Source organism: Pinus tabuliformis, chromosome 6, assembly GCF_031772625.1.
Source record: "Pinus tabuliformis cultivar Carrire ecotype Pingquan chromosome 6, CPIR1, whole genome shotgun sequence".
NCBI lineage: Eukaryota > Viridiplantae > Streptophyta > Pinopsida > Pinales > Pinaceae > Pinus > Pinus tabuliformis.
In genome coordinates this window covers 1545404800-1545424608 of record NC_142292.1, presented here as the reverse complement: position 1 = coordinate 1545424608, position 19809 = coordinate 1545404800, and the positions used below count along the sequence as shown (strand labels likewise).

At 32.6% G+C, this 19809-nt stretch overlaps 1 pseudogene; it reads right to left on the bottom strand.

Annotated features, from left to right (window-relative positions):
• Positions 1-174: 174 nt before the first annotated feature.
• LOC149264620 (uncharacterized) lies at positions 175-16996 on the bottom strand (annotated as a pseudogene).
• Positions 16997-19809: the final 2813 nt, after the last annotated feature.

The following is a 19809-nucleotide window of genomic DNA, read 5'->3' as shown; positions in this document are numbered from 1 at the left end:
TCCTGCTTCACCTCTTACCCATCCTCTCCTGCCACATCCCCCTCCCCCTCCTTCAACTCCTACCCTTCCTCCCCCACGTCCTCCTCCTCTTTCCTCCCGCCTCTACCCTCGCCCTCGTTGTCGCCCCTGCTGGTGCCTATCTTCCCCTACCCATCCACCAACCTCCTCCTCCTCCTATCCCTCCTCATCCACCTCCCCAACCTCCTCTGCTTCCTTCTCAACCTCTGCCTTTTCCCTCCTCCTCCTTATCCTCCTAAGAAAAGCATAAAAAGAAAAAAAAAATTACATATCATTTGATTCTCTTTATTTATAGTATTTTACAAATTTCTCAGATTTCCTCCATCCTCTCATCCTCTCCTCTCCCCTCATCTTCCTAAAAAAACATTAAAAAAATTACATATCATTTCATTCTATTTATAATACTTACAGTATTTACGGATTTTCATATTTCTTTATAGTGATAATTCACATATGAGTACATAAATGTTAATCAAACAAACAATCTACATAAATAAAATCCAATATAAATAATTAATTATGAAAACAACAATTCAAGTAATCAAAATTATAGAAATAATATCAAAAGATTTTGTGCAATCACTAAGAGAAATCAATGGTTATTCGTAATCTCCAAAACTATCTAAAATCAATATATATAAATTATATAAAATATTTGAAAACTAAAATAAACCAAGAGCACAATTACCATAGACATAAATTCTGTAGACCCCAAAAAGAATTAACATACAACCACAAGGAAACTTCAGAAAACCTCCACTTGTCATAGAGGTAAGTACAATGGAACACTATCAGCCATCTTCTATATTTAATAATACTATTGTAATTTTGCATTTTCTATGGTTTGATGTGGTCAAAAATGTAATTGCAAATAACTTCGTCGACATTGGAGAAAATCATGCTAGGGTGGCTGAAACCCAAATTATAAAATCAACATTATTGTATGCCAATTGGTCATTGTGTTGTCTTCAATACCTTCGATGTTAAGATGTATTTTTAATATAATGGTGCATTAAGACAATATAATTGTAGGACTTTGTTTCAACTAATTCATCACCATTATACGCACTTGTAGTGCTTCGTTTCAACTAATTGATCACCATTATACCATAACAGAACATAACAAACATAACGGTGTTTTGAAATTGTAACCATTTCAGATTTTGTTGTTATTTGTGTTTATATGTTAGAAGAAAATTTAATTTCCTAGCGATGGGTGAGGAATAACTGCAATTGGGTGTGAAGGGAGATGAATATTAATAAGAATATGGCCTTCTAGGGTAGAGAATCATTGTTATAGGTGCTTCATCTTCCTGTCGATGAGACATTCAAAGTCCTTATCACATATTGAATCACGTACAACGATATTTATGTATATTTATAGGGCCACACTGTACAACAAGATTTAACTTCGAGTATTACAGATAGATTTAGTCAAAGTTAAGTGAGTTTATTTGTAGAAAATGATTTATACACTCACGCTATAGACCAGATTTGATATGGTTGGTTTAATATATTAGAATAGTAATTTGAAATGGAGCTTCATAATATTACATATCTTGTAATTAGCTTTTAAATTTCTAAAACTAATTCTAATAAACACGCACTTTTAAATTTATAAAACTAATTCTAACAAACATGCATGGAAAAAATTGTAATTAAGTTGCATTGTAGAGGAGACTTAAATTAGAAATAAATGTAAGCTTTATCTTTCAAAAAACGTAGCCGCTTAAGTTAATGGAAATAAAAACAATTTTCAATTCCACAAGACAAGATCAGTCAGTTATGCATGGTGGATTGAGTAAACTCGTATGAAACCAATAAAAAATTAATTGAACACAGATAGAGAACAATAAAACATCGGCCAATTATGTGTGATGGATTGATTAAACTAGTATGAAACTAATGAAAAGTTAAATGAACATGGAAAGAGAACAATAAAAGAGTTAATTAGATAAAGATACGATAATCACTTAAAAAATTGATTAAACAAGGACATACTCATCAAGTTTTTGGGAAGTAGTTCAATTATTAAAAGTGATTTTGGAATCCATTAATCATAAATTTTTAAATTTAGTAGACATGGAAGATTCCTTGAAAATTTGTGGAGTTATTGTTGGGAAACTCTTGAATCAGAATGGAAGGTATTACATAATTGTAGCTCAAATTTGTTGCGAGGGATGATGAAGGGTTTGCATCATATTTAAGTCTCGTCTCTCCTTTCTTCTTCATTGAGCTCATCCAAGAAATCAACGTTACCATTCCCTGCAATGTAGGATGACATGAACACCATACCAAGAAATCAACGTAGTTAAATATGAAACATTTGCAATCAAATTGATAAAAAGGAATCATAACATGGTCGAGCTTAAAATAATACCATATAAAGGTAATTTGATAACATCCATGCATACGGTCATTTATCTCCATGAACTCAAAAGTTGTAAATTCTCACACACAAACCACGACGACTGAGAGAGACTCAAACGACAGACTTACTTACTGACTCATACTCAAACCAACCACATCCAAGTACACAGATGTGACAATCTAAACATAGATAGAGGAGGACCAAAACACAACAAAATAGTAATAATTGAGATATATATATATATATATATATATATATATATATATATATATATATATATATATATATATAGAAATTTCACCACTTTCTTCTATGGCTATATGTACTTCCCACACCCTTTGAAGGTTTCATCCACTCACAATTTTCATGATTTCCATAATATATCACGCCATTATCAGAGTGTGATAGATTGCTATTCTGAATATAACAAATTTCACCATCATGTTCCTATTCTACACGTCCCCATACATACCGGAGTGTAATACATTGCTTTTGTCAGTTAATATAACAAACTCAAACCACACCAGGCATTGTCAAACTGGAATAACTCGCTTTCTTGTCAGAGTTTATAACAAACTACACGTGCCCACTACTAGGCATAAATTCATTTGAAGGTTCGATTAACACTAGGCATAAATAATAACAAACTTGATGTATATGTACTTCCCACACCCTTTGAAGGTTTCATTGACTCCCAATTTTCATGATTTCCATAATATATCACGCCATTATCAGAGTGTGATAGATTTCTTTTTTGAATAAAACAAATTTCACTATCATGTTTCTGTTCTACAAGCACCCATACATACTGGGGTGTAATACGCTACTTTTGTCAGATAATATAACAAATGTGAACCACACTGGGCATTGTCAAACTAGAATATGTAGCTTTCTTGTTAGAGTTTATAAAAAACTACACGCGCCCCCTACTGGGAATAAATTAACAAGCACCCATACATACTGGGGTGTAATACGCTACTTTTGTCAGATAATATAACAAATGTGAACCACACTGGGCATTGTCAAACTAGAATATGTAGCTTTCTTGTTAGAGTTTATAACAAACTACACGCGCCCCCTACTGGGCATAAATTCGTTTGAAGGTTCGATGAACACTAGCATAAATTATAACAAAATAGCTACCAAAATCCCCTTTTTTTGCAAATTGGGGTGAATGAAAGTTGTAGCTCTTCATGAGCTAATTCATCTTTTTCTAGTCTCCCTTGAAATAAGGTTATGCCAACCTCCACACCTAATTCTTTTATAAAATAAATTTTGAGTAGTTATTAGTAATGAACTATGAGTAAATATAATTTCCCAAACAAAATTTTAAACCCCTTAATTTTCTCCATGGGCCAAATTTCACCACTAATTTTTTTTCATGATGACTATTGGCTATTCAACCCTGCATGAAAAAAAAATATTATAAATAACGAAAAGATAATATATAGTAGATTTATAATTTATTTTATTTTATGTGCTTTTTTAGCCCATGAAATGAGAGAGGTATCATGGGGTTCCTATTTTGATGTTTATCATCAATTGATACCAATCTCCACTTACCATTAATTTTATTTATTTGGCTTCCATAATTTTTCTAAATTTAATTTTAAGATTTTTTAAAATTAAAATGAAAATAAATTCCAAAATAGATATGACTATTATTATGGTAATTGACAAAGTAGATATTCCATACTAATAAATTAATTATTATGGTTTTTGTAGACTTTTAACTTCCATGGAATATGTTGGAATATACATAGTAGTAATGATATATGATGATAAGATTTGTGTGCAATTTAGGTATGCTTTTTTAATTAATTTATCTCTAATTAATTAATTTCAGAAAATATCATAACTATACATGTCAAATTGGGAATCTGGTATTGGTAAGCCATGGTATTACCACATGGTATTGCAAGAAGAACTATTTACTATCTAAGAGTATCCACGGGAAGTGGGAGTCGATCTACATGGCTAAAATTATTTTTATATGTTATATAACTCTTACATTAATTTTTTTTTATAATAATAATAAAGTTATAATTCAGTTAACTTTTATGATTTTTTTTTTTAATTTCAACGATGTCACATGTATAATGGGTGTAGAGTTTTGATTGTTATCACAAATTGATTTCTATATTTGTTTATCAAACCATTGACTAGATGAGTGCATTGGTTATAATAAAAGAAGCAAATCATTTTCTAGTCAAAACTTTGTAACAATCTTTTTAATAAATTGAAAATGAAAAAGTGTCAAAACCACATTTTAAATAAATCTCAACTATCTATTCACAACTAATATCAAAAATAATCCTAGCATCAATCTATTAGTTGTTGATGATTAAATTAAAATTCTAGAATTCTAATTCCAAGGTATACACTCCTATCTACATAGTGAAATTAAGCAAGCATACATATGTTGTCACAAATTCAATTATATGTATTTTAAATTTGTAAATTATGTTTTCCCATATTTGTTTTTTAATCACCAAGATCTACATTAATGTGCATAAATATATATTTGTAATATTATTTTTTCAATATTTAATGTTTTAATTTTCTCATTGTTTTGTGTAATCAATGCTAAGTTATATCTAGAGGCCTTTTGTTGAACTCTAATGTGATGTTGAGTTCAATTTGAAGAACTTTCATTGATATGTTTAGTCTATGAAATATTTTTCTATTAAAATTATGTAAAACTTGAATACATTCTCATTTATGATTGGAATTTAAAAATATAATTGAAAGTATAATAAAACATAATACACATATTAATGTTTCACTAATTTCATTATTCACCAGAAACTCCCATTTAATAAATGTGAAATGTGGGGACACTACATATCATTGAAAAATGTAATATTGAAAAACATATCATTTGAAAAATGAAAATATTGAAATATCAAAATAAAATTTGAGATGGTTAATAACATATTAAAAAAAATAAGAAAAATATTAAAATATATTTAAATCTCATTCATACAGGAGTATACCTGAGTATAGAACACGCGCCCATACATACCGGAGTGTAAGACGCACATGATAGAACACGCGCCCATACATACCAGAGTGTAAGACGTTGCTTTTGTCAGCAGCCCCGGGCATTGTCAAACTGGAATATGCCACTTTATTGTCAGAGATTATAACAAACTGCACGCGCCCACTACTGCGAACCGCCCCGGGCATTGTCAAACTGGAATATGCCGCTTTATTGTCAGAGTTTATAACAAACTAAACGCGCCCACTACTTCGTTTGAAGGTTCAATGATAACTAAGCATAAATTATAACAACCTCAACTTATAACTATCCCAAATGCACATATCGCGAACGCACATATGCCGGTTTCAGAGTTTATAACAAACTACACGCGCCCACTACTTCGCATAAATTCAAATAGACTTAACCTAAACTATCGCGAACCCACATATGCCGGTTTCACAATTTATAACAAACTACACACGCCCACTACTTGGCATAAATTCGTTGGCATAAATTCGTTCGAAGGTTCGATGAACACATTGGCATAAACTAGTTTGAATGTGGGATGAACTCCAACCACCCACTACTCGCATTACGTGTCACACATGCACCAACTAATTACGCATCTGCGTTTAATCCTTTGACTTGTTACAATATAATGGAGAAAAAATGTGCTATAACGTTCGGTATAAATCTTTTGACTTGTTACAATACTTGTAATGCTTCTCGTGTGATATAAATCCTTTCACTTGTTACAACTATTCATGTAAGTGACAAGCTTCCCAATGAGACCATCGTCACGGTTACAAGCACGGTTGTTTACTATTTCAATTTTTTTTAATAGTGAGACGAGTCTGCAATGTTTTGGATGGAGGCGCAATAACTACTACAAGTCTTATTGGTGGGAAGATAATGTTTCAAATGACTTTTTATTATTTAGAGATTTTTTTATGTGATGTTCACATAATGTTTTTGATGGAAATTATTTTTGGAATTCTCCTGTGAAATACCCACTATACTAACTTTCTAAGGCTATCCAGAAAAATTCAAATTTGAAAATTATTTTATCACTCTACAATTGCATCACATTCTTGAACGTTCAGTAAAGCAAAAAGACACACACTACTATTAAATTTAGTAAATATTAATTACATTCTTGAAAGCTCAAAAAGCAAAAAATTTACATTCTTGAATATAGATATCAGGTCTAAACCCAATCCATTTCTTGAACTTAAGAAATATTAATTGGATTTTTAACACAAAAACTTAACACTTAAATTTAGAAATGATGATGCTAATTGCATTCTAGAATGCTTCAAAAATAAAAATAAAAAATAGTTAAATTTAAAAGAAAAAAAATGATTCTGGAAAAAAAAAACTTTAAAAAAGTGTTGGTAAAATTTAAAAAAAAAAAGGTGAATTGCTTTCATAAAAGTGCACAAAAAATGCACAAAGTTAACCCATAAATTTAAAAAGTGAATCTCTATATAAGGGGCCCAAACCATGGATGTTCTCTCAAACATTATCTATACAACATCTAAATGACGTCTCCAATAACCAGAATGAATTCACATAACTATGAATAATCAAATAGAAATGAGCGTAATTATAATTAGTAATTTTTTGTTATATAGTAAAATTGTTAAAATAAAATTTAAAGATAGTTTGTTTAATAGCAAAAATCACTATTAAAATTCATATGGATTAGTAATATTATTCTTTAATAAATAAATAGAGTCATATGGATTAATAGTCTTTTTAATTAATAATAAAAAAAAATAATTTATATTTTTTTTCTAAATAATCTTAGCTTAGAAAAATTTGAATACAAATAAATTATTTATCTCAAATTTATGGATAATCTTTTTTTTCAATATTTTTAAGAGTTGCAAAACCCAGACCTTTGAAAAATACTAGATACTAAATCTTCGACTGCTTGTTTTGCTACGGTCCAATAGTTGTCTGATTACAACAATGAGGGAAATCATATGGAAGCATCCACTATGTTTCCCAATAATATTTTGATTTTAAAATACATATATTAATATATGTACCTTTGAAATCACTAATTATAATAAATTTATTCTTAGATATTCCTGTTCATTGCACTATATATTAACTCGAATAGTTATTTCTCTTCCCTTTCGCCATTATGACCACTATAATATCTAATGCAATATGTGTTACTTAAACAAAATCCATTATGAATGCCAAAAAATTGAGATGTCACATGACCCATATAACCCCTAATTTAGGGTGATCACTAGTACACTCAGAGATAATTACAAAGCCTTCCACAATGTGACCTCTAACCACTATTACCATTAAAAAATGACATTGATTACTTTATAATCCTTAACGTACTAAATCTAAAATTCGGTAAACTATAGTGCACTATGATCTTTAACACACTGAATTCGAGAAACTATGCCCCCTAGTACAATGTCACAGTAAAGACATTGTAACTCCTAAAAGTCATAGTGCACATCAACTTTAGTACTTACCATATTAATTATAACTTATATATATTTAAAGTGGCTTAACATAGTGAAGATAAAGGTGAATCAAGTGTAGCTCCTTCAAATTAAATCCCATGAAAAGGGAACATAAAAAATGTTGTATTGCACAAATGATATTTTTACCATTAACATTGACCAAAACAACATTTTATGGGATTCAATATATGGTAATGATATTGATGAGTAATCATAATTATCCCATTATATGATATGATAATGGCCTATATTTTTAAGATCACTTGAGATCTTAAGGTTTGTGTGTCAAGCCCATTTCAGCTATTATGCTTATGCTTTCACGACATTAATGTCATGTATCTCAGATTTTATAAAACAATATGATTTTTTCCACTTTATCCCTCCATGCACTAAAATTAACAAAGTATAGGTAAGTTTTTCGAAATTTAATTATATGTATGGCAATGTTGATTTGATTCTACAAAAATTCCAAGATCGATGTCTTTGAAAAGGTACACATTGTGATTATCGTTACTTTTGACCTCTTTCTCAGTAGAAATCTAAATTATCCTGGGAGGTAGTATGGATATTTTCCAATTTTTGTTTCACTGTATCCAGAAAGACATGTGAGATTCACTAAAGTAACTGTGTTGAGGATTTTTCTTATATTATTTTTTAGTGTTCAATTTTTAAATGTATGTCTCAATTTTCAATTGCAAAAAGTATTTTTGTCTTACATAGAAAGGGAATTAGAGAAGTGGAATATGTCAACTAATAACAATAGCTCAAAAGAGAAATTACCTCATTCAAGAGAGAAAAAATCAAGAAAGAGATGATAGAAGCAGTGTTATTCTTATTATGATGAGGAGATAATGGAGACATATATTGATATCGCTATTGTCATAAAAATGGTAAGGGTTACTTCTATAACATCCTTCTCTAAATTTGGAGTAAACATATTGTGCTACGTAATTTTTTAGAATCTATTAAATGATAGAAGTGATTGTAGGAAGTAGAATCATTACCTGACGCAACAACATCGAAAAAAATTCTTCGATGAAATTGCAACACACTAGCCATAGATGTTATAGGTACTTTAGCTTTCCTAGCTAAAATGACATGGCTCTAGTGAGAAAATTGTAGGTTAAGTTAAGTTATAAAATATTTAGAATATTTATTAAAATTGTAGCATAGAGAAAATTGGAGAAAATGTTTAACACTTGCAACTCTAGTAGTTGGTGGAATGTGGCATGGAATTAACGGTTGAATTTATTTCTGGAGTGATCTAGATGCTTATGTCTTAAAATCTCAGAGACAATGTCCAAGAGTAGGAGTCATCCATGGATATGATTGTGTGATAAACCCAAATTCTCTAGATTAACTCTTCTTCTCAAGTCCATAGGACTACTACTTGAATCGTTGATGTAATTTCAAATCTATGTGTTGATTTTTAATTGGAGTGAGGTAGGCCATGATGACACTCTACTATTTTTTGGGATGAATAGTGTCTTCCCAGCCCAACTTGATAGTGAGAAATGTTTGGTGTAATGATTGTCCAACCCCTCATAGAGATGTCTTAAGATATTGTTTTCAAATTTTCATAAAGCAACCATTGAAAATATTATTTTTAAATTTCCATTAACAATTTTGTCTACAACATTGTGATTTCCACGAGAAAACATCCAACCAAACATGTAAGAGTTCACTTTAGTTAAAAGCTTCACTTCTTGGAGATAAGTATTCAATGTGTCAATTTGAAACACATTTGAAATAGTTAGTCATATAATATTAGTATAAAACTAATAGATATTAATATAAAATATCTCAGGAAATGTTTATCTAATTTGATTTAATTTTTAATATTATTGTATTTGTCTCCAAATATTCACTCAGCAGCCAAAAATAGCGTTTTCAAATTTTGATTGGCAATTATGTATTGTATGTGTGCACTATTATGAGTTCTAGTTAGAAAGGTTCAAACTTATATTAGTCAGGAATTGTCTTAGCTACAAACCAAATTTAACTCATTTTGTGCATAGTTATCCTTCATAATCTTTTGAAGAAATATAATACAAATTACAACCTTCAGTAGGAAGCTTAAGTGATAGGGGTAAGTATTTAATGTGCTAACCTAATATATCATTAACATTTAAATTAGTTATCCATATAAATTTAGTGATAAAAATTACTGAGCAATGTAACAATATCGAATAAAAAAATTCCAGTGCAATATAATAAAATCTATAAATTGAAAATATATAAATAAGGAGTAGTCCAATTTATAAATGTAATAGTTTTTTTCATGAGAATATGGGGATACAATTTCAAGCAACACTATGATTTTTTGTTGTCAAAAATATATTTTTGAATGCATAAATGAATTCAACCCCCATAAAATACCTTCAGGCACTCAAAATTCGATAAATTAAACAACTTAAACTTAGGTTTTTAAAAATCTGTGATGGAATTTGGTTAAAATTAAAATTAATTAACAAAATGATCATGAAAAATTATATTTCATCCATAATTTAGACTACCCATAAAAACAATAATTATATTAAACCGATAATTAATATAGTATTTGAATATATACGCTTTAATAATATTATAATTTCAGTCTAATCTACTATAAGAACAACAATTAACCAACAAAGATATAAATTTATATAATACTAGTTATTTTCTTCGAACAATAGAAAAAACTAACATGATTAGCGAACATAATCAACTGCGTAGCAACCTAATATAAGTTGTTACAATATATCCACATGAGGGTAGTTTAGTGAAGATGTACAAGTGCCCTATGGTGGTTGGAAGCCACCTCCAAAGATTCATGGTTTTTAAGCTAAGGTTCCACATTTCAAGCACTCCTTTTGACATGGTTTTGTGCTCTCTAAAAGAGGATCCAAGCTTTAATTCTCCGCATTATGTCCTAATTCAAAACAAACTCCAAGTATTGCACTCTCCAAGAAAGAATCCCTCCATAAAACTACTCAGCATCTTAGATTATGGCATGTGCTTGTAGTGGTCCTAAGGGGGAGTGATTTTACTCCTAGTGAATGTTATGATGATCCAAACTTATGCAGTAATGCAACAAACCATAAACACTAAAACCTAAGCCTTTTATAACATTTCAAAAAGAGTTTCGTAACTTTTATTTAAGTGTATATTAAGATAATTTACTAAAGTGTTGTAAACCCTAAACCGTAAATTCTAAATCCTAAGAATTTTATAACATTTTAAAAAATATTTGTAACATTTAAAACGTAAACATTAAAACCGAAACTCTTAGCCCCAAACCTGAAACCCTAAACCCTAAACCTTAAGTCCTAAACTCTAAGAATTTTATAACATTTTAAAAAGTGTTTTGTAACCTTTATTTAAGTGTTTATTAAAAGCATTTACTAAAGTGATATAAACCTTAAACCATAAACCCAAAACCCAAAACCCTAAACCCACAAACCCTAAAACCTAAACCCTAATCATTTTATATCATTTTAAAAAGCATTTTAAACTTTTATTTAAGTGTTTATTAAATGAATTCACTAAAGTGTTATAAATATTTAACCCTAAACCCTAAACTATATATATTTTTAATATTTTGAAAAGCATTTTGTAACTTTAGTGTTATAAATCCTAAACCTTAAACCCTAAACCATAAACCCTAAAACCTAAACCCTAAACCTGAAACCCTAAATCCCAAACCCCAAACTGTAAACCCTAAACACTAAGAATTTTATAAGATTTTAGAAAACGTTATGTAACTTTTATTTAAGTGTTCAATAAACGAATTTACTAAAGTGTTATAAAACCTAAACCCTAAACCCCAAACCCCAAACCCTATATCTCAATTCTTAAAGCCTAAAGGATAAACCCTAAAATCATGTACTAAGGTCTTATAAACCCTAAACCCTAAACCCTAAAGCTTGAAAGCATTGACTAAGGTCTTATAAACTATAAACCACAAACTCCTAAACCTAAACCCTAAACCCTAAACCCTAAACCTCAAATCCTAAAACCTAATGATTCTATAACATTTTAAAAAGTGTTTTGTAACTTTTATTTAAATGTTTACTAAAACCATTTACCAAAGTTCTATAAACCATAAACCCCTAATCCCTAAAACCTTAACCTTAAACTGCAAACCCTATACCCTAAAAATCCAATAAACCATAAAAACCCTAAACCCTAAAAAACCATAAACCCTAAACCCTAAAAAACCCTAAACCCTAAAAACCCCAAAAAAACCCTAAACCCTAAAAACCGTTTTTAAACTTTTTATAAGTGTCTATTAAAAGAATTTATTAAAGCATTATAAAGCATAAACCCTAAGCCTTAATACCCACACCCCCAACCTAAACCCTAAACCCTAAACCATAAACACTTTATAACATTTTAAACCCCAAACCCTAAACCCTAAGTATTTTACAATATTTTAACAAGCGTTTGTAACTTCTTTTTAAGTGTTTATTTAAAGAATTTACTAAATTGTTATAAACTCTAAACCCTAAGCATTTTATTACAATTTAGCAAGCATTTTGTAAAATTTTAAAACCCTAAACCCTAAACATTTTATAACATTTTAATAAGCATTTTGAAACTTTTCTTAAGTGTTATAAACCCTAAACCCTAAAACCTACACCCTAATAATTTTATAAAATTTTAACAAGAGTTTTGTAACTTTTTTAAAGTGTTTATTAAAAGAATTTACTAAAGTGTCATGCTCTATCCACCCCCTTCCTCTACTACTCTTTTCTACCTCTCTCTCTCTCTCTCTCTCTCTCTCCATATATCCCCCTCTATATCTCTCCCTCTCCTCCTCTCTCTCTCCCTTTGCCTCTCCGTCTCCCCCTACCCCTCTGTTGCTCACCTCCCCTCCCTCTCTCACTCCCCCTCTTCCTCTCCAACTATGTCGCGCCCTCTTTCTATCTCTCTCCTCATCCCCCTATCTCCCCCTCTCCCTCTCCCATCTCTCTCCCCACCTATCTCTCTCCCTCTCTCTCTCTTGCCTCATCCCTCTCTGTCTCTCACCCCCTCCCCCTCTCTCTATAGCTCTGACTCTCTCCCCCCCCTCTCTCTTCCCTACCATTTTTCTCTCCTCCCTCCCTCCCTCTCTCACACTCTCTCACTCTTTATCACTTTATCTCTCCACCTCTCCCTGCCTCCCCACCACACTACCTCCCTCTCCCTCTTCCCTTCTCCCACCATATCATCTTCACCCTCTCCTGCCCTCAACCCCTAACTATCTCTCTCTGCCTATCCATCCTACCTCTCCCTGCCCCCCATATCTCTCTCTCTCTCTGTCACTCTTTATCACTCTATCTCTCCTCCTCTCCCTACCTCCCCTGCCACTGTCCCTCCCTCTCCCTCTCCCTCTCCCTCTCTCCCTCACCCTCTCTCATTCTCTTCACCTCCCCCAGGCCCTCCCTCTCTCCCTCTCCCACTCTGTCTATTGTGATCCCTCTCTCTCTCTCCCCACATATATTTCTCTCTGACCCCACCATCTCTCTCTCTCACTTTATCTCCCTCCCACTCTTCTGCCCCCCAACTCTCTCTCTCTCCCCCACTCCTTCTCTTTCTCTCCCCCATTGCCTCCTCCTCTCTTATTTCTCCCTCTCCCTCCCTTCCTCTCTCTCTCTCCCTCTGTCCCTCTCACTCTCACTCCCCCTCTCTCTCCCCATCCTACCCTCTCTCTCTCTCTCTAACTCCCTCCCTTTACCTCCCTCTTCTCCCTCCCACCACTCTCCTGCTTTCTCCCTCCCTCTTAATCTATCCCTACCCCTCTCCTTCCCTCTCTTCTTGTCCCTCCCACTCATCCTCTCTATCCCTATCCCTCCTTCTGCTTATCCCTCTCTCTCCCTACCTCTCTCTGTCTCCCTCTTCCCCTCTCCCTCTCTCTTCCCCTCACCCTCACCATCTCCCGCTCTCTGTGCTCCTCTCCCTACTCTCTCTCTCTCTCTCTCTCTCTCTCTCTCTCTCTATCCCTCTCTCGATCTCTTCCCCTACCACTCCCCCTCTCACTCTCTACCTCTCTCCCCCCACCTATCTCTCTCTTTGCCCCTATACCTCCCCCTCTCCCAGCACCCCTCTCCCTCCCCCTCCACTTCCCCCACCCCCTCTCTCTCCCCCTATCTCTATCTCAATCCCTACCTCTCTCTCCCCATTTCTCTCCTCTCTAGTTTCTCCCTCTCCCTTCATTTTCTATCTCCCTCTCTCTCTCCCACTCCATCTCCCTCTTCCTCTCCTACCCTCTCCCCCTCCATCTCTCTCTCTCTCTCTCTCTCTATCTCCCCATCTCCCAATCTCTTCAATTACCCATCCTCCTCTCCCACTCTCTCATCCCCTCTCCCTCTCTCTCTCCCCATCACCCTCTCTCGCTCTCTCCCCCTCCTGCTCCATCTCCCCCTCTCCCTCTTCTCATCTCTCCCGCCAACTATCTCTCTCTCTGTCCCTCTCCCTACCCCTCTCACCATGTCTTTCCACCACCCCTCTCTCTCCGTCCCCCATTCTTTCTCTCTCTCCCTCCCTCTCCCTCCCCCTCTCTTTCTCTCTCCCCCTCCTACTCCTCCTCTCCCTATCCATCTCCCACTCTCTTCTTGTAGCTATCTCTCTCTTTTCCCCTTTCTCTCCACCTATCCCCCTATCTCTCTCGGTAGCATACTCTCTCCTCCAACTCTCTCTCCCCCCTTTCTCTCTTCCCACCCCCACTCTCTCATCCCCTCCCTCTCTGTCTTTGTCTCTCTTCCTCCCCTTCCCACACCCTCCACCTTCTCTCCCCCTCGCTCTACCTCTCCATCCCTCTCTCTACTCCCATGATCTCTCTCCCTCTCTCCCTCTCTCTCTCTCTCTCACACACACACATTATCACCATACTATCATCAAACAACATAAAGCATGACATTTAACAAACAAAAGCATAATCATCATTATCATAATCATATCATTTAACAAATACAATCCACATCATGTAGCAAAGAAAAACATCTTATAATTTAGAAATCAATTATCATCATATTATCTAAGAAACACAATCATTATATCATCTAAAAAACAATAAAACAAATACATACCAAAATATATACACATTAAACATGCAAACAATTGTCAACATCATATTTTCTTTCAGTGCAATTATATTATCTAATTAGCAAAAGCACAACCATCATATCACATAAACAAACAAAAATTTCTTTCATTTAAAAAAAGACATAAAATACACCAACATATACATATCATTACAAATAAAAAACAATGTCTCTACATAAATATTAATGTCATGTCATCTAACAAATATATCATCTTATAAAAAAAATACAATTTATGGGTACATCTAAAAAAATTAATTACATATAATAAAATAATAAGTTATAAATCAAAACATTTAATTTACAAAAATATTCTTGTATAATTTCAAATCAATAAATAATTATACAAACACAAATATAATTAAACAATTAAAATATAATAATTAAGTAAAAAAAATTCACTAATAACCATATAAATATAAATGACATAAATCAAATAAGATAGAATATAGAACAACTTTAATTATATGATATTAATTTTATTTGTTATATATGAACTAATTTAATATAATTATTTATTGAATAAATCAAATATTTAAAAAAAGAAAAAATAAAGAATGAAATGTAAGGAAATAGTTTATATAAAAATTTAAAATACCTAAGTTGAATTGATGTTGAGGGATGCCGTAAGAATAAGGAGTAAAAAGAGAATTATACCCTATTGAAGAAGAGGCATCAGATCTTTTCAAGAAAACAATGGATGATGATAGTGAGAAGCAGCCACCTCCTAATGAGCTGAAGTAGATAGTCAAGATATGTGGAGGAGTCCCGAATGTTATAAAGGTGGTAGTAGGATTCATCAATTCTAAAGTAAATGCAAAGAGTTGGAAGAGAGCAAAGACAACTAGAAAGGTGAAATAGGGAATGATATAGAGTTGCCTACGAAAAGCTTTAGCAGAGTTTGAGAAACAATTTAAACACAGCCACTAGGAAAAAATTTCAAATATTGTGTAAAAGCCAGAATTAAAAATGTTTTCAAAGCTTTATGACAAAAAACATTGCAAGAAGATCAAACAGAACATAGCACAAAGATCTAAAGGGTTTAGGACCAAGAAGAGAGCTTGAAGGTCAAAAAAAAACTAAAAATTCAGAAAAATTAATAAGATTGCCAATTAATCAAGAAGAGAGAAAAAAGATGTTAGTGAGATATAGGGAGCAATAACAGAACATAAAGATTTAAAAACATTATTAAGCAGGGGAAGGAGATAAAAGGAGAAATAAAGAACAAGAAAATTGATGCAATCAAAACATGCAATCAAAACAAAAAAAAATAAAACATAAATATGAATATGAAATAAATACCTGTCATGGATGTAACAAATATCATCCCTGCATCCCTGATCTTCTTCGTCAAATTCAGATCCGTTCTTCCTTATTCAAAGGCTACAAGGTACAGACACACAACAGAAAAAAAAAAGGAACTAACAGAATCACAGCCACAAAAGCATTGACATACACCAGAGAAAACACTTCCAATTTGCAAATACAAAAATTTCTTGGCCTACTGCCCGTACCGCGGTCGCTGGCATAGGCATGATTTGTCATACCCAGCGCAGCCAGGCCAGCATCGTGGGAACTGCCGATTCTCAAGGCCAATTCTAGAAGCTGCTCTTTATTCACCTGTAGCTCTTCTCTAGAATTAGGAAATTCCATTAAATTTTCCTGTTGTTGTTCCCTAGTTGTGGCATGGATCATGTGAACTCTGGAATAAGCTGGCAGTGGGGAGTCTGGACTATGTAGATTAAGAACAGGCTCCACTGCAGAGATGTACTAAAGAAGATCTGCATGGCAGTCGCCAGTGCTTTCTGTAGCTGTTGCACTTATCTCTGGCGGATGGAGATCGCTCCAACCCACCCATAACGAGCTTCAGCTTCCTCTACCGCTGATGACTCTCAAAATCGTTGAGAATTTTGTCCATGTTGCTTGCTAAAAAGATCTTGTGAGCATTGGCATATTTTTGAGGTTCTTCCGGATAAAAATACGGCGCAAATACACGCTCTGAAGTACACTTTCTTCTTAGGAATTTGCAGGTAGCACAAGGTGAGTTCGATGAATTCAAAGCCATCTCTGCCATGGAAGATAAACCGTCATGCTTTACTATGGCGGAAAAGAAATCAGTACCTTACACATAAAGATGACTAACTATGAGGTAAATAATTATTTGAATCAGTACAGAAAATAACCAGAGAACGCATATTTTCTTGATATACAGATCTTTTTAGTTATCTGTACGCTGCAAGATCGAAAACGTCCAGGTAAGTACACATGCACACGCAACTGAGCAAATATTCGTTTATTTGAATGCCACACCGTGGCCGTTGATGACGAATTTTGCAGGCAATCTGGGCTCAATTATTGAGTGAAATTGACAGGAACCCTAACTTGTGCTCAACGAAACATTATATGAACAATTAACCCTGAATGCTTAAACTGTATTTCAGAAATAAGCCATTTGATTGAGGAAACAGTAGTATCAATATCTTAACCTAATATTGATTTCCTGGTCGTCCGCCGATAAATACGACTAAATCGAGATCTCAATTTCCTCAAGCTAATCGAGATCTCAGTTTCCTCAACCACTCAACTTCCGTTGTTGATAAAAACAACGAGGAATGAGGTACTGTGAAGGACTTAACAGTTAGGTTTGGCAATGTCGGCATCACAGCGTGTATGAATTGGAAGATGGAAATGGTACTCCAAGTACCCATCAACTTTTCCCAAACAATGAAAGGCTGTGATGCGAAAGGCAGACAAAAAGATGATAGGTAGAAGAGGAAGTGTGTTAATTTTGGAAGTGTTTTTTCGCGTGTTTTAGAAGAGAAAATACAGATGATAGATGGAAGAGAACTTCCGACTATAGAAGAGAACATCATCTGTGTCAAAGCCGCATAAAGATCCCTGAAAAAAGCTGTGATCCGTTAAATGAAGAGTGGCTCAGAGTTTACCGAAAACGTGAGATGCTTTTCTTAAAATTTTCATACAAAAAGTTGGTTTTCCTTTCAAGAAATGCTTTTCAAGAAATTCTCTACACAACCACGTCATCTACAACCACGTCATCTGTCCGCGTGCATTCAAATTTGGAATGTTCAGACTTCAATTTGAATTTTCCGTAAATAGTACTTTCTGTAATCTTGGCACACGGCTTTTCTTGTCCACTGCTTTTGGCGGTCAGCAATTCAATTAATATTACTGGGTTAACTAGATAAGTAGAGAGACAGCTCGTTATATGTTTGTATTTCCCTATTAAACCATTCAATATAATTGATAGGCTTTTGGTGGTCAGCAATTTAATTAATATAATTGATCATACGATTTTCGTGGTCAGAAATTTAATTAATATAATTGATCATCTTTTCCCCGTCAGCAATTCAATTAATATTACAAGGTTAGTTGGAGAAGAATTGGTGGTAGAGAAACAAAGCTCGTTATATGTTTTTATTTTTTTCTGAACTCATTTTTCATGTAGTTTCAACATCAATATAATTGAATTACTCTCTTTCAGGTTTTTTTAATGGGAAATGGTAAGTTTTTTATTGACAGTTATATTTTAGGCTACAAATATTTTATGTAATCTAGAGAGTGGTGTAAGCATTTTATGGTCCTGTGCTTTCTATTATCAACTATTAATATTTCTTCAAAGTTACTATAAGTGACCAAAGAGAGCTATTTTTTCAAGGTACTATAAGTAACCGAATAGAACTAGTTTCATTTCTCTATTTTTTTCATTTTTATGTATTCAATAATATATAACATATTTTCATTTAGGTTTCAATATTTTTTTACATATCTTTATTTACATTTCAATAATAATAAATTTACTCTTAATTTTGACATGTATTTTTTAATTTGAAAATTACAAGTTTTTAATATCAAATTATATGTTTACTATTTCAAATGTGATTGGTAACTCAAAGTTAAGTTGAAGTCAAAATTAATTATATCAATAAACATGTTTCTTTTAAAATAGAATAAAGATTCCAAAACTTTAATTTAATTATTAATTATTATTAGATCTATGTTAGGACCATTAAATCTTTCATGATTTTTTTAGTGGTATACGCAAATCAAGGACTGAGATTTATGTGCAAGGTAGTTATGTTTTTTTTGTCATTTTAGTGAAATTGATTAATTAATTAAATATGATACGAGCAAGTTTCATATTATATGAGTTATGTATGTGATATTGAGAAGTCTTTGCTCTGGCCCACAGTATTGTTGCATACCCTATTTATAGATTAAGAAACTCCTTCATCAATAAACATCTTCTTCCATGCTTTCTGAAATAAGTATATGTTTAACTTATAGTAATAATAATAATAATAAAATAGTTAATTTCATAATTTTTTAAATTTTACCAACGTGAGATGTATTAACAGTCACTAGCCATTAATTTTATATAATTGTGCTAGTACGTAAATCTCTATTAAAAATGTGTTAGTTTTCTTAATATTGATAATTCAAATACATTTTAAATATTTTATACCTACATTAATACAAAGGTTTTAAATATTTGAAATTACATTTTATAGTGAATTACTCCAGTGTTTACCACTTTTTTTTAATGATATGGAAAGTGAGATAATCTATCTTATTTTGGTTATTGAATTTGCGTGTTTAACTATTTTTAGTATAGAGCCTTCTCAAAATACCATGCACACTTTGCTTTGTATGGTTATTTATTATAGAGTCTTCTCAAAATAACATGCACACTTTACTTTGTATGGTTTAAAGTGTAGAAAGAATTTTGATTGTCTTTTGGTTCTTGCTTCACCTTTATTTTTGTTGTTGTTGTTGTAATTTTAGATATATTTTGTTAATTTTTTTTTTTTTTTATACATATTCAACAACTAAAAGTTTATCCTAGAAGGCCAGAAAGAA